The 20559-nt window shown below is 51.4% G+C and overlaps 1 protein-coding gene across 7 annotated transcripts in view; it reads right to left on the bottom strand.

Annotated features, from left to right (window-relative positions):
* Positions 1-19929, bottom strand: part of LOC122932527 (NACHT, LRR and PYD domains-containing protein 12-like) — a 343399-nt gene extending 323470 nt beyond the window's left edge. For all 7 annotated transcript variants that reach the window (XR_006388313.1, XM_044286994.1, XM_044286999.1 and 4 more), the window contains exons 1-2: positions 19849-19929; positions 11172-11290 (exon numbers count right to left, since the gene is read on the bottom strand). The gene's annotated coding sequence lies outside the window, so the exon portion shown is untranslated. The remainder of the gene's footprint in view (positions 1-11171; positions 11291-19848) is intronic.
* Positions 19930-20559: the final 630 nt, after the last annotated feature.

Here is a 20559-nt window from a genome sequence, read left to right as displayed (position 1 = left end):
ATCCTTGGGAAACACAGTCCTCACCCCTGACCACCAGGACCAGGCAGCGCTCTATCAGTACATGGCGGCTTATTCTGACACTGGGGCTGGGTTCACATCCATTTAATGTATACCAAAAATATATGCGTTAACAGATGCCTCAGACTGATGCCGTACAGTGGCATCCGGTCACCATACAATCCTCAGACTGATGCCGTACAGGGGCGTCCGGTCACCATACAATCCTCAGACTGATGCCGTACAGTGGCATCCGGTCACCATACAATCCTCAGACTGATGCCGTACAGCGGCGTCCGTTCACCATACAGTTCCATTGTAAAAAAACATATACGTTAACGTCTGCATTTTTTACTTGACTCTGCAGGATACAAAAACGTGGAGCGCTGCACATTTGTATACATCAAACCGATAGGAAAAACGTGATGTGAACACACATTGGGGGGGGGGGGGGGGGGCGTACTAAAATTTGCTGTGGGGCTCTGTCAGTTCTAGCTACATCACTGCACATCTCCTTCTCTCCTCCAGGCCTGGCTCACTGCTGCAGTGGGCCGGAGGAGAGAAAGAGCGCAGGGAGCTGCGGTTAGTGAATGAGAGGACCACCAGCTCCCCTGCTCTCCAGCAATGATAGGTATGTGAGGGGGCCACTGGGGGGTCATTCACCACACTGTGAGGGCCCCTTACACAGTATAATGACTTCCAGTGCCCCCCATTTAGTATAATGATCCCCATTGACCCTCCATTTAGCATAATGACCACCAGAGCCCCCATTAAATATAATAACCCCTCGTGCCCCCTCCATACAGTATAACCCCCAGTGTGGGGGCGATTGGGGGTCATTATTCTGAATGGAGGGTCACTGTGGGGTCATTATACTGTGAGGGCCCTTTACATAGTATAATGACCCCCAGTGTCCCCCATTTAGTATAATGACCCCCAGAGCCCCCTCCATACAGTATTCCCCCAGTGGGGGCTATTGGGGGTCATTATTCTGAATGGGTGCGACTGGGGGTTATTATTCTGAATGCAGGGCCACAGGTGGTCATAATACAGGGGGGGGGGGGAATTGGGGGTTCATTATACTGTGTGAAGGGCCACTAGTAGTCATTATACTGTATGAAGGGCCACTAGTAGTCATTATACTGTATAGGGGCCACTGGGGGGTCATTATACCGTGTAGGAGCCACAGGGGGACATGTCAATGTAAAAAAATGCCTCATGGGGGCCCACTGGGATTTATCGCCCAAGGGCCCATATGAACCTGGAGCCGGCCCTGCCAGGCACCTGCATGCAAAGCATGAACTGCAGTGGAGTAAACACCTTAAAACCAAGGAAGTCACTCAGGCTCCCCCTGCTACCTCTTCTGCTGCTGCCGCCTCGGCCTCTTCTGCTGCTGCCGCCTCGGCCTCTTCTGCTGCCGCCGCCTCGGCCTCTTCTGCTGCCGCCGCCTCGGCCTCTTCTGCTGCCGCCGCCTCGGCCTCTTCTGCTGCTGCCGCCTCGGCCTCTTCCTCCGCCTCTGGAGGAACGTTGGCACCTGCCGCCCAGCAAACAGGGGATGTACCACCAACACCACCACCACCTCCGTCACCAAGCGTCTCAACCATGTCACACGACAGCGTTCAGCTCTCCATCTCACAAACATTTGAGAGAAAGCGTAAATTCCCACCTAGCCACCCTCGATCCCTGGCCCTGAATGTCAGCATTTCTAAACTACTGGCCTTTGAAATGCTGTCATTCAGGCTGGTGAAGACGGACAGCTTCAAACAGCTCATGTCGCTTGCTGTCCCACAGTACGTCGTTCCCAGCCACCACTACTTCTCCAGGAGAGCCGTGCCTTCCCTGCACAACCAAGTATCCGATAAAATCAAGTGTGCACGGCGCAACGCCATCTGTGGCAAGGTCCACCTAACCACAGATACGTGGACCAGTAAGCACGGCCAGGGACGCTATATCTCCCTAACTGCACACTGGGTAAATGTAGTGGCGGCTGGGCCCCAGGCGGAGAGCTGTTTGGCGCACGTCCTTCTGCCGCCAAGGATCGCAGGGCAACATTCTTTGCCTCCTGTTGCCTCCTCCTCCTACTCGGCTTCCTCCTCCTCTTCTTCCACCTGCTCATCCAGTCAGCCACACACCTTCAGCACAGCCCGGGGTAAACGTCAGCAGGCCGTTCTGAAACTGATGTGTTTGGGGGACAGGCCCCACACTGCGCATGAGTTGTGGCGGGGTATAGAACAACAGACCGACGAGTGGTTGCTGCCGGTGAGCCTCAAGCCCGGCCTGGTGGTGTGCGATAATGGGCAAAATCTCGTTGCAGCTCTGGGACTAGCCGGTTTGACGCACACCCCTTGCCTGGAGCATGTGCTGAATTTGGTAGTGCAGAAATTCATTCACAACTACCCCGACATGTCAGAGCTGCTGCGTAAAGTGCGGGCCGTCTGTGTGCGCTTCCAGCATTCTCATCCTGCCGCCGCTCGGCTGTATGCTCTACAGAGTAACTTCGGCCTTCCTGCTCACCGCCTCATATGCGACGTGCCCACCAGGTGGAACTCCACCTTGCACATGCTGGACAGACTGTGCGAGCAGCAGCAGGCCATAGTGGAGTTTCAGCTGCAGCACGCACGGGTCAGTCGCACTACGGAACAGCACCACTTCACCACCAATGACTGGGCCTCCATGTGAGACCTGTGTGCCCTGTTGCCCTGTTTCGAGTACTCCACCAACATGGCCAGTGGCGATGACGCCGTTATCAGCGTTACAATACCACTTCTATGTCTCCTTGAGAAAACACTTAGGGCGATGATGGAAGAGGATGTGGCCCAGGACGAGGAGGAGGAAGAGGGGTCATCTCTAACACTTTCAGGCCAGTCTTTTAGAAGTGGCTCAGAAAGAGGATTTTTGCAACAGCTGAGGCCAGGTACAAATTTGGCCAGCCAGGGCCCACTACTGGAGGACGAGGAGGAGGAGGAGGAGGATGGGGATGAAGCATGTTCACAGCGGGGTGGCATCCAACGCAGCTCGGGCCCATCACTGGTGCTTGGCTGGGGGGATACGGAGGACGCAGACGATACACCTCCCACAGAGGACAGCTTGTCCTTACCTCTGGGCAGCCTGGCTCACATGAGTGACTACATGCTGCAGTGCCTGCGCAACGACAGCAGAGTTGCCCAAATTTTAACGTGTGCTGACTACTGGGTGGCCACCCTGCTGGATCCCCGTTACAAAGACAATGTGCCGTCCTTGATTCCCTCACTGGAGCGTGATCAGAAAATGCACGACTACAGGCGCACGCTGATAGACGCGCTTCTGAGAGCATTCCCGACTGACGCCGGGGGACAAGTGGAAGCACAAGGCGAAGGCAGGGGAGGAGGAAGAGGTCGCCACCTTGCCGCAACAACCGGCCCCAACTGCTGATATGGAGCGTGTTAGCAGGAGGCAGCATTTGAACAACATGGTGGAACAGTACCTGTACACACGACTACACGTACTGACTGATGGTTCTGCCCCATTTAACTTCTGGGTCTCCAAATTGTCCACATGGCCAGAGCTTGCCCTGTATGCCTTGGAGGTGCTGGCCTGCCCTGCAGCCAGTGTACTCTCTGAACGTGTATTTAGCACAGCAGGAGGCGTCATTACAGACAGACGCAGCCGCCTATCCACAGTCAACGTGGACAAGCTCACGTTCATTAAAATTCGGGTCCCGACTCCCGAATCCAAGTTCGGCCGAACCTGCCAAACCCGAACATCCAGGTGTCCGCTCAACTCTATCCATGATGTGTTCCACAGGTCTTTACTGAAGAAATATGTGAAACCGGTGGAACCATCGCCATTGCCTCCTCCCCCTGTTCTGGTTGATGGAAATGTAGAATTCGAGATCTCTAGGGTTCTCGACTCACGTGTTCTTCGGGGTTCCCTTCAGTACCTGGTACACTGAAAGGGATACGGCCCCGAGGAGAGGATGTGGGTTCCGGCTGTGGATGTTAGTGCCAGCCGACTGGTGAGGGCTTTTCACAGGGCCCACCCGGATAAAGTTGGGCCAGGGTGTCCAGAGGTCACCCGTAGAAGGGGGGGGGGGGGGGTACTGTCATGCCCTGCTCAGGTTATGTGCGGAGCTCTGCCAGGTTAGCAGCATGTGTTTAGTTTTGTTTTGGGTTTGGATTAGAGCTGTATCCGCCTCCCTTCAGGTGCACTGGGTGGGGTCGTTTGTATGAATTTAAATTACGCCCCTTCCCAGTGTCCTGTGTGGGTTATAGCTTCTATCTTGCTCAGAGGAAGGAAGGATTTGCTGTTTCTGCTTCTGCTCAGTTGGTTTGCTTTCTTTTAGTTTTCTGTCTAGGCTGTTAAAAAGATGCCTGCCCCCTCCAGGTCCTGAGGAAGCAGGCTGTATCTTTCCCCCGTTCACCATCTTAGGGATTTTAGGGAATCTTCAGCCTTAGGAAAGGGGGCACATTTATTCCCACCTTTAGGGTCTGAACGTGGGCACAGAAGTCTAGGGAGAGCTGGTAGGGATTAGTCAGGAGGTGACCTTTATCCCCAGCTTCTGGTCTAGACACTTGTTTTGTGTTTTTCTGTTTGTTTATTGTATCTTGTATCCTGTCCAGCGTGACACTGTATAGTTACAGTATATAACCGCAGCTTGTCCTGTGTCTGGTCAGGTATATGACTGGCTGTATAGTTACAGTATATAACTGCAGCTTGTCCTATGTGTGGACTGTATCTGGTCAGTTATAAAACCGGCTGTATAGTTACAGGACATAACCGCAGCTTGTCCTCTGTGTGATTGGTATGTGGTCAGCTACATAACTGTATAGTTACAGTATATAACTGCAGCTTGTCCTATGTGTGGACTGTATGTGGTCAGGTATATGACCGGCTGTATAGTTACAGTATATAACCGAAGCTTGTCCTGTGTGTGGACAGTATGTGGTCAGGTATATGACTTGCTGTATAGTTACAGTATATAACCGCAGTTTGTCCTATGTGTGGATGGTATGTGGTTAGGTATATGACCGGCTGTATAGTTACAGTATATAACCGCAGCTTGTCCTGTGTGTGGACGGTATGTGGTCAGGTATATGACTGGCTGTATAGTTACAGTATATAACCGCAGCTTGTCCTGTGTGTGATCACGTATATGACTGGCTGTATAGTTACAGTATATAACCGCAGCTTGTCCTTTCTGTGGACGGTATGTGATCAGGTATATGACTGGCTGTATAGTTACAGTATACAGGGAGTGCAGAATTATTAGGCAAATTAGTATTTTGACCACATCATCCTCTTTATGCATGTTGTCTTACTCCAAGCTGTATAGGCTCGAAAGCCTACTACCAATTAGGCATATTAGGTGATGTGCATCTCTGTAATGAGAAGGGGTGTGGTCTAATGACATCAACACCCTATATCAGGTGTGCATAATTATTAGGCAACTTCCTTTCCTTTGGCAAAATGGGTCAAAAGAAGGACCTGACAGGCTCAGAAAAGTCAAAAATAGTGAGATATCTTGCAGAGGGATGCAGCACTCTTAAAATTGCAAAGCTTCTGAAGCGTGATCATCGAACAATCAAGCGTTTCATTCAAAATAGTCAACAGGGTCGCAAGAAGCGTGTGGAAAAACCAAGGCGCAAAATAACTGCCCATGAACTGAGAAAAGTCAAGCGTGCAGCTGCCAAGATGCCACTTGCCACCAGTTTGGCCATATTTCAGAGCTGCAACATCACTGGAGTGCCCAAAAGCACAAGGTGTGCAATACTCAGAGACATGGCCAAGGTAAGAAAGGCTGAAAGACGACCACCACTGAACAAGACACACAAGCTGAAACGTCAAGACTGGGCCAAGAAATATCTCAAGACTGATTTTTCTAAGGTTTTATGGACTGATGAAATGAGAGTGAGTCTTGATGGGCCAGATGGATGGGCCCGTGGCTGGATTGGTAAAGGGCAGAGAGCTCCAGTCCGACTCAGACGCCAGCAAGGTGGAGGTGGAGTACTGGTTTGGGCTGGTATCATCAAAGATGAGCTTGTGGGCAGTGGCGTCGCCAGGGGGGGGCCAGAGGGGGCCACGGCCCCCCCTACATCAAGCTGTGCCCCCCCATGTGCCCCCCCAACTAAAATGCCCCAATTCATTTTGGCACTGCCGCACTACTAGTTGTCTGTGTGAGTTGTCACAGTGACATGTGCTGCTGCTGGCCTGCTGCGTTGTGCCTGCTGTCTGTGCACTGACTGTACCTGCCGGGTATCGTATCGGACATGCATCTTATTCACTCACGGTCTCTCTTCTTCTGTGGTGACTCCACCCACCGCCGCCGCGCCGCGTCCTTAGCCCCGCCCCTAGCCCCGCCCCCAGGCCCGCCCCCAGGCCCTGACGAGTTGAGTCAGACCTCAGACTCAGTGGCACTGCAGACAGCCTGGCTGGAGAGGAGAGGTGCTGTGCATAAAACAGATCAGCTTAGGCTCAGCTGCTGAGTCACTAATTAGATTAATTCATTAGGTGTCGCCGTCTGGGTCTGATTGGCAGCAGTGTGGGCGGCGCTCGTCTTCCTCCGGCGCGTGACGTCGCCCACTGGCTGTAGTCTAACCTGCTTGAGCCAGCCAGGCCCAGACTAGAGACAGAGAGGTGTGGATGGAGTCGACGTGGATTGATATATCAAACAACAGACAGACTGGACTGAGACTGACTGACTGACCAAAGAGACCAGACCTAGTGGTGAAGAGAACAGGTGAAGGTGTGTAGCAGGACACAGAGTCAGGTTAAGGCTACTTTCACACTAGCGTTCGGCTGTCCGCTCGTCAGTTCCGTTTGAAGGAGCTCACGAGCGGACCCGAACGCCTCCGTCCAGCCCTGATGCAGTCTGAATGGAGCGGATCCGCTCAGACTGCATCAGTCTGGCGGCGTTCAGCCTCCGCTCCGCTCGCCTCCGCACGGACAGGCGGACAGCTGAACGCTGCTTGCAGCGTTCGGGTGTCCGCCTGGCCGTGCGGAGGCGAGCGGATCCGTTCAGACTTATAATGGAAGTCAATGGGGACGGATCCGCTTGAAGATGACACCATATGGCTCAATCTTCAAGCGGATCGGTCCCCCATTGACTTTACATTGAAAGTCTGGACGGATCCGCTCAGGCTACTTTCACACTTAGAAATTTTTCTAAGTTATTAATGCAGACGGATCCGTACTGAACGGAGCCTCCGTCTGCATTAATATGATCGGATCCGTTCAGAACGGATCCGAACAAGCGCAAGTGTGAAAGTAGCCTAACTTAATAATAAGGTACAAATTACTAGTGACTTAGTGGACGTGGCACGTGGACTAAGTCTCTTTCTATATTTCTATTAGATTAGATCTGAGTCTGAGAGGAGAGCTGGATGGCGGCTGACCCTGATTCCCTGAATCTTCCTGATTTAAAAGTTAAAGGGGTTCTGCACTTTCATTTAACTGATGATCTGTTCTCTGGATAGATCATCAGCATCTGATCAGCAGGGGTCCGACCCCTGGGACCCCCGCCGATCAGCTGCTTGAGAAGGAGAAGGCTAGAGAAGGCACTGGCGCTCCAGTAGCGCCGCAGCCTTCTCACTGTTTACCGGCCCAGTGATGTCACGAGTTACAACTAGTATTAACTAGCGTGGGCGCGGCTAAGCTCCATTCAAGTGAACAGAGCTTAGCCGCGCTCAGGCGAGTTGATACTAGTCGTGATGTCAGTCAGTGGGCCAGCGGTAAACAGTGAGAAGGCCGCGGCGGACCCCCACCGATCAGAAGCTGATGATCTATCCAGAGTATAGATCATCAGTTAAATGAACGTGCAGAACCCCTTTAAAGTCACTGTCAGTGCAGCCTGGATGATTACAGTGTTTACTACTTTACCGTTTAGAGAAATCATGTTCAAATGGGAGCGGTGGGAGGGTGGTCTGTGGTCTGTGGATGTCATGAGTCATTACACTGTTATAGGGCGGAGGGATCTGTGGATGATACTCTTAGGCCCCATGCACACGGCCATGTGCGGGCCGTGGAACTGCGGCCTGGATCCCTCCTGAGAGCAGGAGCGCACGGCGTCATAGCAACCAGTGACGCCGTGCGCTCCTGCACTCAGGAGGGATCCAGGCCGCGGTTCCACGGCCCGCACACGGCCGTGTGCATGGGGCCTTATAGTGTTATAGGGATGGGGTTTGGGGGGTCTGTGGATGTCATGACACTGTTACGGGGGGGGGAGAATCTGTAGATGACACTGTTATAGGGAGGGAGATCTGTAGATGACACGATTATGGGGGGGGGGGGGGAATCTGTGCCACTCTGTGGCTGACACTGTTAGGCTCCATTCAGACATCTGTAACAGCAGCAATGTGCGGGTCTCGCATTTTTTTCGGGAACTGAATTGCGGACCCAGAAGTGCGTGTCCGCATTTCCGTATCCGCCAGCACGTCGTGTTGCCCTATAGAAATGAATGGGTCTGCAATTCCATTATGCAAATTTCGGATGTGTGAATGGGGCCTTATAGGGAGAGGGATCCCGGTATGACACTGATATGGGGTGGATCTGTGGCTGACACATATTGCATAAGATGCTATAAACGGTGTGTCACCCACAGATCCCCCTCCATTAGTGTCACCCACAGATCCCCCCTCCATTAGTGTCACCCACAGATTCCCCCTCCATAAGTGTCACCCACAGATCCCCCTCCATAAGTGTCACCCACAGATCCCCCTCCATAAGTGTCACCCACAGATCCCCCTCCATTAGTGTCACCCACAGATCCCCCTCCATTAGTGTCACCCACAGATCCCCCTCCATTAGTGTCACCCACAGATCCCCTCTCCATTAGTGTCACCCACAGATCCCCCCTCCATTAGTGTCACCCACAGATCCCCCCTCCATTAGTGTCACCCACAGATCCCCCCTCCATAAGTGTCACCCACAGATCCCCCTCCATAAGTGTCACCCACAGATCCCCCTCCATAAGTGTCACCCACAGATCCCCCTCCATAAGTGTCACCCACAGATCCAAATGATCTGATGCTCTCAGCATTACTTAATGCTAGGAGCTTCGGTCAGCAGCTGCGGGTGCTTTCCTGAATTCAGCCGCTTCACTGCCCTCAGTAAACTACAACTCCTGTTGGCTGTCCATTCCAGGCATGCTGGGAGTTGTAGTTTTGCAATATCTGGAGCTCCACAGTTTGGAGACCACTGCTCTATAAGCTAAAGCAGCAGATGGAAGTCTAACCGCTGTGGCCCCCACCAATCCTGAGAATGGGACATAATTGTGCCTGGAGTGAATAGTGGGGACTGCACCTATGTGTCCACCACTCCAGCCATTCCCTATGCATGTCTACATTCTTAGGATCGGCAGGGGTTCCAGCAGTCAGACTCCCACCTATCTGCTTGGTATCACATATACTGTGGATATGTGCGGTTTTGGGTATTGGGTAAAGTATCGCAGCATTTCTACAGCATACTTGTGTAACTGTATCGTTGTTATAGCTGCCCCCCCTACTTTTGTCCTGGCCCCCAGTGTGCCCCCCCAAAATTTGAAAGCTAGAGACGCCACTGCTTGTGGGGCCTTTTCAGGTTGAGGATGGAGTCAAGCTCAACTCCCAGTCCTACTGCCAGTTTCTGGAAGACACCTTCTTCAAGCAGTGGTACAGGAAGAAGTCTGCATCCTTCAAGAAAAACATGATTTTCATGCAGGACAATGCTCCATCACACGCGTCCAAGTACTCCACAGCGTGGCTGGCAAGAAAGGGTATAAAAGAAGAAAATCTAATGACATGGCCTCCTTGTTCACCTGATCTGAACCCCATTGAGAACCTGTGGTCCATCATCAAATGTGAGATTTACAAGGAGGGAAAACAGTCCACCTCTCTGAACAGTGTCTGGGAGGCTGTGGTTGCTGCTGCACGCAATGTTGATGGTGAACAGATCAAAACACTGACAGAATCCATGGATGGCAGGCTTTTGAGTGTCCTTGCAAAGAAAGGTGGCTTTATTGGTCACTGATTTGTTTTTGTTTTGTTTTTGAATGTCAGAAATGTATATTTGTGAATGTTGAGATGTTATATTGGTTTCACTGGTAAAAATAAATAATTGAAATGGGTATATATTTGTTTTTTGTTAAGTTGCCTAATAATTATGCATAGTAATAGTCACCTGCACACACAGATATCCCCCTAAAATAGCTAAAACTAAAAACAAACTAAAAACTACTTCCAAAAATATTCAGCTTTGATATTAATGAGTTTTTTGGGTTCATTGAGAACATGGTTGTTGTTCAAATAATAAAATTAATCCTCAAAAATACAACTTGCCTAATAATTCTGCACTCCCTGTATATATAAAAACAGCTTGTCCTGTGTGTGGACGGTATGTGGTCAGGTATATGGCTGTATAGTTACAGTATATAACCGCAGCTTGTTCTGTGTGTGGACGGTATGTGGTCAGGTATATGACCGTCTGTATAGTTACAGTATATAACCGCAGCTTGTCCTATGTGTGGACGGTATGTGGTCAGGTATATGACTGGCTGTATAGTTACAGTATATAACCGCAGCTTGTCCTGTGTGTGGACGGTATGTGGTCAGGTATATGGCTGTATAGTTACAGTATATAACCGCAGCTTGTCCTGTGTGTGGACAGTATGTGGTCAGGTGTATGACCGGCTGTATAGTTACAGTATATAACCGCAGCTGGTCCTGTGTGTGGACGGTATGTGGTCAGGTATATGACTGGCTGTATAGTTACAGTATATAACCGCAGCTTGTCCTATGTGTGGACGGTACGTGGTCAGGTATATGACAGTATAGTTACAGTATATAACCGCAGCTTGTCCTGTGTGTGGACGGTATGTGGTCAGGTATATGACTGGCTGTATAGTTACAGTATATAACAGCAGCTTTTCCTGTGTGTGGACGGTATGTGGTCAGGTATATGACTGGCTGTATAGTTACAGTATATAACCGCAGCTTGTCCTATGTGTGGACGGTATGTGGTCAGGTATATGACTGGCTGTATAGTTACAGTATATACCGCAGCTCGTTCTGTGTCACACCCCGGATTTTCCTCAGTCAGTATTGACTCCGTGAACCTGACCTAGAAGTGGATCTTCCTGGAAGTCTGTGACCCCTCCTATCAGGGAGCAGTGAGACCCCCACCATAACACAAGAGACCCTGAATATAAGGGATAAATGTCTTACCTGAAAGCCGTACGCAGCTTGTAGAAGAACCAGATCTCCGGAGAAGAGGAAAGGCCGAGTGCACAGGAAGGAGAAACCGCCCCAAGTTATTTTCACTTTCAGTTCTGCTGATATTAACCCTATAAGGTGTGAACGATATTTAGCTTCCTTACAGATTATTGAATGTTAAGAGTCAGTGTCTGAAGGAACATATTAGGAATATTTCTTTATAAAGTACAATAAATACATGAGCGCAATGCGGTGCAGGAAGCGTCTAATACAAGTGTAAAACACAATTTGACGTCCAGTCCAGAAATGTGTACGTTTTGTGTTGCGGATCCATAAAATCATAAAAAAGCAAGAGAATCCCCCGTATAGTAACATAATACAATAGCCGCGCTCTGATCGCTCGTAGTGTCGGATAATCTTCCTGAATACATGCGGCAGGTACGGCTATACCTTACCGCGCTTTACGTCCTGTGCGCTGCTGTCTACCTGCGGATTGGAGCGCTTGTGTTTAATTACAACTTCTCCGCTGCGGATGGGGCTGCGTACATGCGCCGTGTCGCTCTTCCGTCTGCGCGGTGCTATATTGCGGGTAGTTGTGCAGTCCGTGGAGAGTGCGCTTGTTGGTGGTGGCAGCGTAATGTTTTTCTTGATAAGAGAAATACGATTTTTCTCAGAAGTTCGGGCTCTTGCTTATTAAAATGCAGTTCAGCTCTACGCGTTTCTGGGCTCCAGCCCCCTCCTCAGTAGCCAGAAAATAAGGGCTCAGAAACACGACCGTATGTATTTTGTGTCCCGCAAAATGTGAATCCGCAAAAAATACGGATGATGTCCGTGTGCATTCCGCATTTTATGGAACGTAACAGCTTGGCTAGAACAGAACAGTCCTGTCCTTGTCCGTTATGCGGATAATAATAGGACGTTTTCAATTTTTTTTGCGGAAGGGACATGCGGACATATGGAAACGGAATACACACAGAGTCATTTCCGTTTTTTTTTTTTTTGCAGCCCCATTGAAGTGAATGGTTCCACATACAGGCTTAAAAAAAAACTGGAACGGACATGGAAACAAAATGCGCTCGTGTGCCCGAGTCCTAAGTCTGTAGGGACAGAAGCTGTTGCCTATCTATAAGGCCTCATGCACACGATCGTTGTGTGCAGTGCATCCGTTGTCCTGCGGACCCATTGACTTTCAACGGGTCCGTTAAAAACTCGGAAAATGCACCTTTTGTCATCCGCATCCGTGATTCGTGTTTCCTGTCCGTCAAAAAAATAGGACCTGTCCTATTTTTTGGACGGACAACGGTTCGCGGACCCATTCAAGTCAATGGGTCCGTGAAAAAACACGGAGGCACACAAGATTGTCATCCGCGTGCGTGATCCGTGTCCGTTTTTTGCCTATCATTTTCAAGACAAACTTGACTTAGATGTTTTTTTAACTTTTCTGGTCTGGTGATCCTCCAAAAATCAACGAAGACACACGGAAGAAAAAACGGACACGGATCGCGGAACAACGGAACCCCGTTTTGCGGACCGTGAAAAAATACTGTTGTGTGCATGAGGCCTAAGGAAAACAATTCCTGGACTGGCGTCCATAAAAACCAGAACTGGATTGTACGTAAAAACACATTTACAAATGGAGTTGCGACAGACTGTCCAGTGAGGCCGTACTGGGGACGCAGTTGAGGGGAGGCCGACATGATAGGGTTTGGACTGAGTGGGCCGGCAGTGTAGGGGTTAAGGAGTTTGAAAGTATGGTGGGTGGAGAGTAGAGTGGGTGGGCTGTTAGGCTAGGTTATAAGAGGGGGAGGTAACCGGCGCCATCTTAGAGCAGTTAGTTAGGTGAAGAACTCACGTCATGCAGGCTGTAGAGCAGCTTATCCAGCAGTTGCGGGCAGCGGCGGCGGCCCGGGGACCCGAATGGCTGCAGGAGCAGGTGTCCGGCCTGCTCCAGGGGGCGGCGGTGAGTACTGTCAGCTCACCGCCACGGCCGCGGCGGGTACGGCCGCCGGCGCGCCTTAGTCCAGAGGTGACCCCCAGGGTTCGGCGCCGGGTGCGGAGCCCCTCCGGGGACCCCCCGCGACGGGGGGCTGGCAGGGTGTCTGTTGCCAGTGCCGCCCGGAGCGGGAGGAATCAGAATGCACGGCGGGGCCCAGCGTCAGGCGGAGGGAATCCTCTCCCGCCTTCAACATCGCGAGTCGCGGATTCGGGACCTGGTTCGGCGGGTGCCCCCAGTCCAGGGGAGGCCGCTCGGCGAGGGAGTGAGGCTGCCTTAATCTCGGCTGTGCGCATGGAGCCGGTGGTAGTGCACAGGCCGGAGGAGGTGAACGGACAGCATGGCGGAGGCTCCGCCCACCGAGGAAGGTCGGATCAGGACGCATCCAGCCGGCCGGCTGGGATGTCTGCGGCGACGAGCGAGGAATCCCTGGGAAGAAGAGAAGAGGATGGAAGCGTGCCGGAGGATCGTCAGGAGGCAGGACCTTCGGCTGCGGGGTTCACAGCCCCCCGGCAGCCAGGTGAGGGGTTTGGGGGGGCACTTAATCCATGGGCGGGTGGCCCGGGGGAGATGGGTGTAGCACAAGGGGACCTGGGAAAAGGTTTGGGGCAGTTTTTTCAGAGCTTGGCGGGGTGGATGTCAGGTTTTGGGGCGGCTGGTGTTTCCCCGGTGCAGGCGTGGGGGATGGGGGCCGGGGGTGGCAGGGCACCTGGCGAGGCGCCTGGCAGAGTGTGTGATTCGGTGTCAGTGCAGACCCAGGTGGGGGGGGAGGCGGATAGGCAAGCAGTGGAGGATGGGGCGCGTGGCGAGGTATACGTGTGTTTTGAGGGGCCATTGGGGGCGCATCTGAAGCAGGAGGTGCGTGAGAGGATTTGGAGGGGGGAATATGTGGAAATATTTTCCTTGCTCCCTTTGGAGAGGTTTAATTTGGATAAGGTTAAAAAAGATGAGGGGAAAAAGGAGGAGGAGGAGAAACGGAGGTTTCGTCTGATCCCGCGGACTTTTTCCAATTGGCTTCAGGCCTTTGCTATTTTGGCGAGCGTGGTTGGGGAACGGAAGCCGGAGTGTTGCTCGTCTCTTTTTTGTTACATGGATGCGATTGGGGAGGCTTGGCGGGTATACGGGGGGACTGGCTGGTTGCGGTATGACGAGCAATTTCGGCAGAGGATGGCGGTTCGGAGCAGCATTAGGTGGGATCACAAGGATATTGGGTTATGGATGAGGGTGATGGCTCCGGTACGGGCTGGGCAGTCCTTTCGGAGTGAGGCGGGGGGATCTGGGCAGTCGGCATTCTCGGTCGCCTCCGCAAAAGGGCTCTGTTTCCTCTTTAACGAAGGGAATTGTAAGTTTGGGTCAAAGTGCAGATTTAAGCACGAGTGTTCAGGGTGTGGAGGTTCCCATGGGGCGAACAGGTGTTTTAGAGGTAACAGGCAGAGAGGGGGGGGGGGGGCGGCTGGAAAAGGGCCTGACTCCGGTGCGGGTGGAAAGGATGGAGCCCTACTTAAGTAGGTATCCTAAGGGAGGGGTGGCGGAATTTTTGAGGGACGGGTTTATTAAGGGGTTTTCTATACCATCGGCACCGTTGCCTGTGGTTATGAGGAAGAGGAATTTGCGCTCGGCATTGGAACACCCGGAGGTGGTGGCAGATAAGTTGGCCAGGGAGGTGGCTTTGGGGAGAATGGGTGGTCCTTATTCGGAGCTTCCGCTGGCGGGTTTGCGTATATCGCCTTTGGGGATTGTACCGAAGAAAGAGCCGAATAAGTTTCGGCTCATTCATCACTTGTCATACCCGAAGGGCGCGTCGGTCAATGACGGTATTGATCCGGAACTTTGTTCGGTGGCATACACTTCATTTGACGCGGCGGTAGGTTGGGTGCGGAAGTTAGGGGTGGGGGCGTTGTCAGCTAAGACGGACATCGAGGCGGCGTTCCGGCTCCTGCCTGTGAATCCAGACAGTTTGCATTTGTTGGGGTGCTACTGGGATGGAAAGTATTTTGTGGACAGATGCTTACCGATGGGGTGTTCTGTGTCGTGTGCATATTTTGAGGCGTTCAGTTCATTTTTGGAATGGGTTGTTAAAGATGTTTCGGGTTGTTCATCCATCATTCATTACCTGGATGATTTCCTGTGTTTGGGACCGGCGGGGTCTAAGGTTTGTTCGGTGTTGTTGAGCACGGTGGAGTCGGTTTTTGGGAGGTTTGGGGTACCATTGGCAAAAGAGAAGACTGTGGGTCCTACTTCGGAGTTGAGTTTTCTGGGTATCGTGGTTAACACGGACAGGATGGAGTGTCGTTTGCCTGAGGAGAAGGTACGGGATCTGAGGCTGGTGGTGGAAAAGGCGCGGAGGGCAGCGAAGATTAGGTTGAAGGATTTGCAATCTTTGTTGGGCAAGCTCAATTTTGCATGCAGGATTATGCCTATGGGGAGAATTTTTTGTCGACGGCTGGCGGGGGCTACGGCGGGTGTTACGGCCCCGCATCATTTTGTCAGGTTGGGTAAGGAGCTTAAAAGGGATTTGGCGGTTTGGGCGGAATTTTTGCTGCACTTTAATGGAAGGACGTTGGTTATGGGGGAGGTGGTGGATAGTTTTGATTTTGATTTGTTTTCGGACGCGGCTGGGGGTTCCGGTTTTGGGGTATATTGTCATGGGCAGTGGTGTGCGGGGAGTTGGCCTAGTTCCTGGGTGGAGCGGGGTTGGGTTAAGAATCTGGCGTTATTAGAGCTTTTCCCAATTGTGCTTGCGGTGGTGTTATGGGGGGATTGTTTCAGGAATAAGAAGATTAGATTCCATTGTGATAATTTGGGGGTTGTTCAGGCCATTAATAACATGACAGCGTCGTCGCCGCCTGTAGTTCGTTTGTTGCAGCATTTGGTGTTAGTTTGTTTATCACTGAATGCTTGGATTGTGGCTGTTCATGTCCCTGGTGTGTCTAATGGAATTGCTGATGCCCTTTCTCGTTTACAGTGGGAGCGGTTTCGGCAGTTGGCGCCGGGAGCGGACAGCGAGGGGTTGGAGTGCCCGGATTCCATGTGGGAGCTGTTGGAGGTACCATAGGGAGGTTGCTGCAGGACTCAATGAGTGTGGGGACGTGGGTGGCTTATGAAAAAGCGTGGAATGATTGGCAGAGGTGGTGTGAGGATTTGGGGGTGGTAGTGGATGAGGGGGAGACCCCTCTGTTGTTGTTCTTGGGGCATGTGAAGGAGCAGGGATGGTCTGTCGCAAAAATGAATAGATGGACGGCTGGACTTGCTTTTGGTTTTAAGCTGAGGGGATTACAGGATGTGACAAAGACTTTTTTGGTGAGGCAGGTGTTAAAAGGTTGGAGGCGTGGGAAGCGGGCGGAGGACAGGAGGAGGCCAGTCTCTTTTGATTTGTTGTCAAAGTTGGGTAGGCAGGTGGAGGTGTGTTGTAAGTCAGGTTGGGAGGTGAAGCTGTTCAGGGTTGCTTTTTCTTTAGCGTTTTTTGGAGCATTCCGTTTGGGGGAATTGGTGTGTGGGAGTGTTCGGTCGGTTGGTGGGGGTTTGTTGAAGGAGGATGTTGGGCTAGCGGGTGACAGGGTTGTCATCAGGATTCGTAGGTCTAAGACGGATAGGGAAGGAAAGGGAAGTTATGTCCGGTTGTTTGAGGTCCCGGGCTGTGCTATGTGCCCTGTGCAGTGCTTGCGGGAGTATGATGTGGGGGGTGTGACAACGACAGGTCCATTGCTTAGGCATGAGGATGGGTCATATCTGTCGCGATATCAGTTCGTGGCGGTGTTTAAGCGCTGCCTGCGTGAGTTGGGTATTGCAGCGGAGGATTTTACTGGGCATTCGTTTAGGATAGGTGCGGCTACTGAAGCGGCGAGAGCAGGGATGAGTGATGAAGTGATTAAGAAGATTGGGAGATGGGAATCAGCGAGGTTTCGGTCTTATGTTAGGGTTGGCTTGTTGGATTAATGATGGTTGATGGCTGATGAAGTCTTGTGTTTTTTCTTTGTTATATCTTCCAGGTTATAGGCCCGCGTTGGTTTGGATACTCGGACACTCCTTTGTGTTTTGGGGGGCGCTGAGGGCGGACGTTCGTCCGGACGGTCGGCAATTGGGGTTTGATCGGGATGTTGCAGTGGTTCGTTGGATTGGGGTAAGGGGTATGTTGTGGGAAGGGGTTATGAAGGAAGTGCACCGGTATGCTCGGCTGGGTGGCCCCCCGGACGTATTGGTATTACATGTGGGGGGGAATGACTTGGGGGGCAAGCCGGTTAGGGAATTGATAAGGGATGCAAAATTTGATTTGTTGCGTTTGTGGTCTTTGTTCCCGGCCATGGTGACAGTTTGGTCTGACATAGTGCCTCGCCGTGTGTGGCGTGGGGCTAGGTCGGTGGACCGTCTTAATAAAGCGAGAGTTAAGGTTAATAGGATTTTGGGAAAATTCATGGCAAGGAATGGGGCAGTGGCAGTGCGGCATATGGAGCTGGAGCCGGGTGTGGGAGCGTTTTGGAGAGCGGATGGGGTGCATTTAAATGCTGTTGGGATTGATCTGTGGTCGCTTGGTTTGCAAGGAGGGATTGAGAGGGCTCTGGGGTCGTGGAGGAACGCGCAAACCTGAGGGAGGTTGTCAGTTTGCGCGTCGTTGGCGGTGGGAGGTCCTCGAAGTTGGTGGTACGGATACTTCGGAAAAATGGGAGGGCCTCAATGGTGGGGGCTGGACTCCCATGGTTGGACGGTTGGCTGGTGTAAAAGGCGTCTGTCAGTTGGTCTCCGAGCTGGTGTTTTACGGCTGGAGGCAAGATGGATGGGCCTGTTTCGTGAGTTGTGATAACAAGTTCTGGGGCTTCAAGGACCTCCCTCGTCAGGGAATAAACAACTGGTGTTATGTTATTTATGTTATGTATTTATTAATAAACGGCTGCTGTGGCCATTTAAATCCAAAACTGGTCTCAGTGAGTTATTGTTAGTTTTGTACGGGTAAAGGGGGGGTTTAAGATGGGATTGGTAAGAGGCCCACGAGGAATGGACAATACCCTACTCAAGTGAGGCCGTACTGGGGACGCAGTTGAGGGGAGGCCGACATGATAGGGTTTGGACTGAGTGGGCCGGCAGTGTAGGGGTTAAGGAGTTTGAAAGTATGGTGGGTGGAGAGTAGAGTGGGTGGGCTGTTAGGCTAGGTTATAAGAGGGGGAGGTAACCGGCGCCATCTTAGAGCAGTTAGTTAGGTGAAGAACTCCCACCCTCCCGCCCTTGTGGAATAGGGGTATGGTAAGGGACGGTTTTGTGGAGGAGTGTTAAGGAGGAAGGGGTGGTTGTTTTGTGTGCGGTGTCTTGTATGTGCTTATGTCTTTATTGTCGTGGCAGTCGTTGGCGGTGGGAGGTCCTCGAAGTTGGTGGTACGGATACTTCGGAAAAATGGGAGGGCCTCAATGGTGGGGGCTGGACTCCCATGGTTGGACGGTTGGCTGGTGTAAAAGGCGTCTGTCAGTTGGTCTCCGAGCTGGTGTTTTACGGCTGGAGGCAAGATGGATGGGCCTGTTTCGTGAGTTGTGATAACAAGTTCTGGGGCTTCAAGGACCTCCCTCGTCAGGGAATAAACAACTGGTGTTATGTTATTTATGTTATGTATTTATTAATAAACGGCTGCTGTGGCCATTTAAATCCAAAACTGGTCTCAGTGAGTTATTGTTAGTTTTGTACGGGTAAAGGGGGGGTTTAAGATGGGATTGGTAAGAGGCCCACGAGGAATGGACAATACCCTACTCATGTGTGTGGACGGTATGTGGTCAGGTATATGGCTGTATAGTTGCAGTATATAACCGCAGCTGGTCCTGTGTGTGGACGGTATGTGGTCAGGTATATGACAGTATAGTTACAGTATATAACCACAGCTTGTGCTTTCTGTGGACGGTATGTGGTCAGGTATATGACCGGCTGTATAGTTACAGTATATAACCGCAGCTTGTCCTATGTGTGGACGGTACGTGGTCAGGTATATGACAGTATAGTTACAGTATATAACCGCAGCTTGTCCTGTGTGTGGACGGTATGTGGTCAGGTATATGGCTATATAGTTACAGTATATAACCACAGCTTGTCCTGTGTGTGGACGGTATGTGGTCAGGTATATGACTGGCTGTATAGTTACAGTATATAACCGCAGCTTGTCCTATGTGTGGACGGTATGTGGTCAGGTATATGGCTGTATAGTTACAGTATATAACCGCAGCTTGTCCTGTGTGTGGACGGTATGTGGTCAGGTATATGACTGGCTGTATAGTTACAGTATATAACCGCAGCTTGTTCTGTGTGTGGACGGTATGTGGTCAGGTATATGACTGGCTGTATAGTTACAGTATATAACCGCAGCTTGTCCTGTGTGTGGATGGTATGTGGTCAGGTATATGGCTGTATAGTTACAGTATATAACCGCAGCTTGTCCTGTGTGTGGACGGTATGCGGTCAGGTATATGGCTGTATAGTTACAGTATATAACCGCAGCTTGTCCTGTGTGTGGACGGTATGTGGTCAGGTATATGGCTGTATAGTTACAGTATATACCGCAGCTCGTTCTGTGTCACACCCCGGATTTTCCTCAGTCAGTATTGACTCCCTGAACCTGACCTAGAAGTGGATCTTCCTGGAAGTCTGTGACCCCCTCCTATCAGGGAGCAGTGAGACCCCCACCATAACACAAGAGACCCTGAATATAAGGGATGAATGTCTTACCTGAAAGCCGTACGCAGCTTGTAGAAGAACCAGATCTCCGGAGAAGAGGAAAGGCCGAGTGCACAGGAAGGAGAAACCGCCCCAAGTTAGTTTCACTTTCAGTTCTGCTGATATTAACCCTATAAGGTGTGAATGATATTTAGCTTCCTTACAGCTTATTGAATGTAAAGAGTCAGTGTCTGAAGGAACATATTAGGAATATTTCCTTATAAAGTACAATAAATACATGAGCGCAATGCGGTGCAGGAAGCGTCTAATACAAGTGTAAAACACAATTTACTGTCCAGTCCAGAAATGTGTACGTTTTGTGCTGCGGATCCATAAAATCATAAAAAAGCAAGAGAATCCCCCGTATAGTAACATAATACAATAGCCGCGCTCTGATCGCTCCGTAGTGTCGGATAATCTTCCTGAATACATGCGGCAGGTACGGCTATACCTTACCGCGCTTTACGTCCTGTGCGCTGCTGCCCACCTGCAGATGGGAGCGCTTGTGTTTAATTACAACTTCTCCGCTGCGGATGGGGCCGCGTGCATGCGCCGTGGCGCTCTTCCGTCTGCGCGGTGCTATATTGCGGGTAGTTGTGCAGTCCGTGGAGAGTGCGCTTGTTGGTGGTGGCAGCGTAATGTTTTTCTCAGAAGTTCGGGCTCTTGCTTAATAAAATGCAGTTCAGCTCTACGCGTTTCTGGGCTCCAGCCCCCTCCTCCGTA

This window comes from Bufo gargarizans, chromosome 3, assembly GCF_014858855.1.
Source record: "Bufo gargarizans isolate SCDJY-AF-19 chromosome 3, ASM1485885v1, whole genome shotgun sequence".
In the NCBI taxonomy this organism is placed as follows: Eukaryota; Metazoa; Chordata; class Amphibia; order Anura; family Bufonidae; genus Bufo; species Bufo gargarizans.
The sequence above is the reverse complement of the archived record's forward strand: the minus strand, read 5'-3'. Positions and strand labels throughout refer to the sequence as shown.